The 6,682-nt window shown below is 36.7% G+C and overlaps 1 long non-coding RNA gene across 1 annotated transcript in view; it reads right to left on the reverse strand.

Annotated features, from left to right (window-relative positions):
* The window catches only part of LOC136263033 (uncharacterized), a 1,600-nt gene extending 1,052 nt beyond the window's left edge, over positions 1–548 (reverse strand). The window contains exons 1-2 of the long non-coding RNA XR_010704427.1: positions 111–548; positions 1–54 (exon numbers count right to left, since the gene is read on the reverse strand). The exon at positions 1–54 is cut by the window's left edge and continues 1 nt beyond it. This is a non-coding gene — a long non-coding RNA (uncharacterized lncRNA). The remainder of the gene's footprint in view (positions 55–110) is intronic.
* Between the last annotated feature and the right edge of the window lie 6,134 nt (positions 549–6,682).

Raw genomic sequence — 6,682 nt, forward strand, 5'->3', positions numbered from 1 at the left:
TGGCATCTCAAGCTTCTCCATTGATTTGGATAACTTTTGGATGGTTCCATCGATCTTTCCAATGATTATAAGTTTATTGCTTTCCTCCACATGTATACAATGGCACTCACCTTCTTTGCGAGCTGATCAAAGTATACTACTTGTGTAGTTTCAATTTCTTTCTTGTATTCTTCATAACTATTTAAGTGTATTTTCGTATGGTAGGAAACACTCTACTCTTACTGCTGTACAAATCCCTCATCAATTCCTTTCAATTCTTTGTCCAGCCATTTTTACAGTTCAATGATGTTCTATCAAAGAGTGCATATGTAGTTTCTCTCGTGATTCATCATGCATTACTAGAGCTATGTTTTTCCAAAATCCTAATAGAACGCTCAACTAAACACTTCCTTAGAAACCTTTACCAACCTCAAAAGAAGTTTTAGAAGTTAATTTGGAAGAAGTTTAGGTCCACTAGCAAAGATGAAGTCAAAAGGACTTGATAAAAGTACTTTAAAGAACTGAAATCTGCCATTTTGTTCATCTTCTTATTATTATTATTACTATTATTTTTTCTCACAGCAAAATGTGAGTAATTTTTGGGGATAAAAATTACATAACTTTCCTTCCTATGTCTTTCTTCATGTCCATGACCTATTTTTAAATGCACATTATGATGATAACACTCATTCTCAAGCAATTTTGCTTCTTGTAGGTTCACTTAGCCATTGATCTTCTGACTTAGTTTCTGCAAGGGTATCTAATGTGTTAATTGTGTTAATAAGTATCCAATCTATTTATGTTAACAAGTTCATTTGGAAACCTTATATCATTACCTTTGAGTTAATTGTGATCACATAGCTGTACAAATCAGAAGCCATACTATTGCTGACGACAACATGCTATACACTGCCTATGGTTGGATAAGTATAGTACAAAGTACATTCAATAGTATGGAAACATGTTTGCTAACTAATAATATTAGCTGACTACTTAATAGCTACTGTACATGATGGCTAACTTGATATACATGTTTAGTCTGTGTAATATCAAGCACCACCAGCACCTCTTATTATCATGTTAGCTAGCTATCCATAAATGGATTTATAAAAAGTAAACAAACTAGTGTAAAAATAATTTTCAAAAATTAAAACATGGGAATAGAGATTGCAGAAACAAGAGTCAAACAAGCCAGCATGTTAAACACACAGCAATCTCTATTTGGACTCAAATAAACATTAATAGAAGCATTCTCAGTGCTTACTGATTATTTCAGTACTTATCTACCCCTATTTATATAAAACTACTCATTTTCCTTAGTCTCTAGCTATACCGTATCCATTGAGTCCAAATAGAGATCTCTGTGTGTTCATAGATTTATAAACCCCAGGTACCTGGAGTTAGTCTATACTCTATGGTGTGTTTCACATGCTGCCTTGTTTGACCCTTGCTTCTTTACTTTTTCAGTGATCTCTATTCCCATGTTTTAATTTTTGAAAATTATTTTTACACTAGTAATCATCGATCTAGTCTGGCGCGGCCGCCCCTTCGCAAATAGAAATTTGCGAAGGGGCGGCCGCACCAGACTAATCATTATCAGGAACAAGCGAACCATGAGCGAACAAAGGTGTGAACAAAGAAAGAACTAAGTAATATCTGCAAAGTACGTCGTGTTCAGCGTCAGACAAAGTGCAAAGACACAAGAAACTTCGTCGGTCGCTATTACCATCATTAACGCTCACGTGACCAAAAAATGATTACATATTTTTACGATTTACGCTACTACACCGTGACCGAACACGGAAGGTGTAAGTATTGTAAAGCATGGGTAGCGTATTAAGTGCGAATGGAAAGAACTCGAGATGCTGACCGTTCCCATTTAGTTGTGTCATGTTCACAGAGAGGGCGCCACCGTTATCATAGAGAAGAAAGGTTTGGATAAAATAGGAGACGTGAAGGTGGACGTCATTGCAAGGAACGAGCATGCCGGAGTTCCACGTGACCATCAAATACTGAAGATTGCAAGGAAGCCAGACCTTATCCTAGTTGATTCTTGTGAGATAAGTGAATACCATAAGTGGACCCACACTGTGCTTGACATGATCCTAGAGATAATCAGTGGAGAATTCTATGTTTGTGTATGCTACAAAATAGATGACGGTGAAAATTGTCACTGCTCTAAAAAAGTAGTTTTGAAGGTTAACAGCTTGGTCACCATACTAAGATTAAAATATCTGATATGCACTAAACTGAACATAAAACCAGAAGTTCAGCATTTGAAATATGAGCCATTGTATCAATATGTATCCGAGAAATGTAAATCAACCTCAAGTTTGGGTGAACAACATGTGTTTTATCCATTTGAACTAAATAACTTGTGCACATTAGAAGATCACAACATTTCATTGTTTCGTCACTTGTTTAAGGTTAAGGTTAGGATCTGTTTACTTCGCATTGAGGATGATGGTACGAAATACATTTATTTAGTACAAATATCTGATGACTTGGACTCTGAGCATCGTAGTCCTAATGACTGTCTTCTAAAGGTGGAGTACAACACTTCAGTCAACAAGCTCTATTCAATGGTAGCAGATCATTACAAGATTTCTGTGGAACATGTTGTGCTTATGGTGAATAATCAGATTGTTCATGGTAACACAGAATTGCATGATTGTGTTGTTTTATCCTCCAATTGTTCTAAGAAGGATAATGTGGGTAATAGGACAGGCAGCCACATCTGGAGATTTGTTTTCTTATGTTCCTGATTATCAAAGCCTAAAACATTGTGAACTTACAAAGAAAGCATGTGATGATCCCATCATTAAACAGTTAGTTGATAAAAGAGGTGATGCCTGGGTGGTAGTTCTCAATGCATTTAAGTTTGGTGATGATGTAAAGACAAAGACACAAAAAAACAGTGAAGATAATCAAATCAGGTGTATGGATGTAATACATCGTATGTACCATCAAGATGATGATCTCCAGGGGCGGATCCAGGGGGGGGCTTTGGGGGCTGAAGCGCCCCCTTTCATATTTAGGCTTTACTTGATCAATATGCTGAGTATTATAATGAAATTTTGTCTTAGCATAATTATATGATCACTAATAATACAAATACTCATAAAACCACCTTATAAACATCCTTCCAAGGTATTATCAGTGGATTTATGCTAAAGTTTATTCAACAAGGACCTGGATCAGCATTGGAGGTGTACAAGATCGAGATACTCTAATAGAGCAGTCAGCTAACTACTCTAATAGAACATTCACTGGAAACATGTAGTTGGTTCTGTTATGGAATTTTTCCAAATCTGCCTGCACCTATACATACAATGAAGTGCATTGGTCTGTTTAAAGGGCTTCATTCATCTACTTGTGTAGTTAATATGTATGGCAATATTTAATTCAGGTACACAATTTCCATTGAAAATGCTCTCAGATTCAATCTTGTATTGTTCAAATTTCAAAATTTTCCACTTTCAACATTCTTACTCTAACATGCACCTATTCAGTGTTGTGCAATTGTGAGAGGGGTGCATCATGTACTTGGTTGTCTGTACCTACCCAAACTTTTCCATTAGCAAAATGCTTCAGAGAGCCATACCTATAATCTAAAGGCAGTATATAAAATATCTACAGGTATGAATTTTATGTGGAAATGTCTCCAAATTGCAGTATTTTAGCATCTATTTTTCAAAAATTTCCAGGGGGGGCATGCCCCCAGACCCCCCTAGTTCCAGCATGCTTCGCATTCTGGGAAGTGTGCTTCGTACACCTCTGCCCAAGAGATTAGTACCTGAGTTAGCCCCCCCTTTTATAAATCCTAGATCTGCCCCTGATCTCATGTGGGAATTTGTTGAGATACAAGTGAGAAAAGTTGATCCAGAATTAGCAGATCTTATAAGGACACTCCTGTAGTTGTAATGCAATATAATAGAGCATATTTATGTAACTTGCGTTATGAATTTGTAGCATAAGTTGACATGAAATGAATGTGTATAATTATTAATCTAACAAGTGAATCTGTTACTACAATACTCTCAATAGCACAGCTTGATGTATTATTTTGAAATACACCAAGCAATCAGCCACTAGAATTAGTATTACGCTTATTTGTCAAGATCCCTTGACAAAAAATCTATAATATACTAATCTGATTGGCTAAAATAGTGTGGTGTGTTTCTATTGGAAGTACATGTCTGATTACAGTACCCACAGACACGCTGTGTTCTTGTTCAGTACACAACCCTACACAATAAACAATGTAAAAGGAATGTCCACGCCTTCGAACCGGCCTTCAAACAAGCAAGAGAAAGCCAAGCAGCCACTCAACAAATTTCCCAATGTATTAGTGCACCGTAACTAGGATAGGAAAATAATTTCACGGGCGTTTCCAATCCATTATTATTATTATTAATAGATGAATTTCATAATAAGGAGTTTTAAACCGCTGCCCTTAGCAACCTGAATTTTGCATTATTTTGTAGGTGTGAATGTCAAAAGTAACAACTCCAATTTTTAAATAGCATCTATAGGTCATGAGATATGACATTTTAAAGTTTGCAGCTTCCCCATACATTATCTATGGGAGGGGGTAACAGTTGCTCCTTCTGGGAAATCACATGGATAATATATGGGAAAACCACAAATTTCAGAATGTGATATCTCATGATCTATATACTCTGTCCTTTTAAAATTTGGAGAGGTTAATTGTGAGAGTCACACCTACAAATAATGTTAAATTGAGAAATGACATTAATTGAATTTGTTGTTTTCCCACACATTATTTATGTGATTGCCCAGAAGGGGCAACTGTTGCCCCTCTCATAGACAATGTATGGAACTTTAAAATGTTGTATCTCATGACCTTTTATACTATCATTTTAAAATTTGGAGATGTTACTATATATCCCTACAAATATTGTAAAATTCAGGTTGCTAGGGGCAACTTTAGTTATTATGAAATTCATCCATTAGCAAAGCCCACCAGGGACAACACACTAATGACCATTACAATTACACACAATACCAATCAGATTGTTCTTAAAAGTGTCAATGTCAATCTTGTCAATATCAGAAATAGGTAGTTGGTTCCATTGAATGATTGTTTGTGGTAAGAAAGAGTACTTGTAAACATTGATCCTTGTTGGTAAGTGAAATAGCTTGAGGGGGTGGTTGGAACGAGTGTATGATACTGGAACTGATGGAGGTATACAACGATCAGGTATGACTATTAATCTTCTCAAAATTTTGAATAGCAAAGTAAGTCGAGTCATTGTCCTTCTGTCTTGGAGACTAGGCCATTCAAGGTATGTCAGCATGTCTGTTACTCTGTTGTGCTGTTGCTCACTAGATCTGAACCACGGTTTGTTTAGAACAAAACGAGCAGCTCGATGCTGGATCATTTCCATTAGGAACACATACATTATCTATGCTGGAAGTGAGTTGTTTCAGCACCTCCTAGCTGTATAACTAAATCCTCCAGGCTAAATAAGTTTATAAGGTGAGTGATTGGACAGCACTACTGAATCAATCAATCCTTTATTTAATTGGGAGAGCAGTAAGAATTGAGATATTGATCATAATAAACTAAACCAGTTCAAAGCTTCAGACTAGATCACTGATGAAGTATGTGGTACACAGCATAGGCGGTGGAGACAGGGGAGCCATGGCCCCCCCACTTTTATGGGATACTGTTTGCAAGAAAAGATTGAGATACTCTAATAGAACAGTCAGGATCTGGATACTCTAATAGAGCAGTCACAGTATTCAGAGAAGCAGTGTAGCAAGCTACTTAGCTACGTATGTTCATGTGTAGTTATAAATAAGGAGGTATAATTGGTGGAGAGCAGCTATTGTCAGCAGGCTGTGACTTTTTTTGGTCTTCAACTTACAGGTGGACTGGCCCCATCACCGTTTGGCCTGCTCCACCACCCCTGGTACACAGTGTTGGGCAAGTTACTTTGTAAAAGTAACTAGTTACATATTACATATTACTTGCAACTGAACTATTTAGTTACAGTTATTACCCATAAAATAAAGTAACTATAATAATATTGCACATTATATTACTTCGTGCGGGTCCACAGCCTTAAGTTGTCACGTGTAAACTACCACCTTATCACATGACATGATCGTGTTGTTGGACAATGTGCAAATCTTGGTTATAAGTAAGAAGCTGGTGAATAAGCTTCATTCAGTAGGTTTTGTTACTTCGTTGTGGCTAGACGTTATTCAGAGGATATTACTAACGAGATTAGTAACTTCCGTGTTACTTGTAGTAATAATATTACGTAATATTAGACCCGTTACAGTAACTATATTACTTAGATAACGCATTACATTTGTAAGTAAAGTAATTTGAGTTATATTACCCGTTTTTATAGCGTATTTCGTTATATTACTTAGTTACCACAAAAGTAATAATATTACGTAACGCGTTACTCCCAACACTGGTGGTACACATGCATGTGCTGGCATACATTACATATTTCATCATTTATTTTAACTATAGCTACTAGGTCAGGGTTTCTATGACAACGTTGAACCGGGTCACTACTGCTGACCCGGATGACCCACTGACCCGGATGTGACCCGGATTAATTAAAGCTGAGACGTGTTTCGGCTAGTCTCGAGCGAGCGAACGAGTCTACATTTTCAGCGTTCGATTCGTGTTGAGTAAATATTGCAACTTCAGCCTAGC

This window comes from Dysidea avara, chromosome 8 (assembly GCF_963678975.1).
Source record: "Dysidea avara chromosome 8, odDysAvar1.4, whole genome shotgun sequence".
NCBI classification, from domain to species: Eukaryota; Metazoa; Porifera; class Demospongiae; order Dictyoceratida; family Dysideidae; genus Dysidea; species Dysidea avara.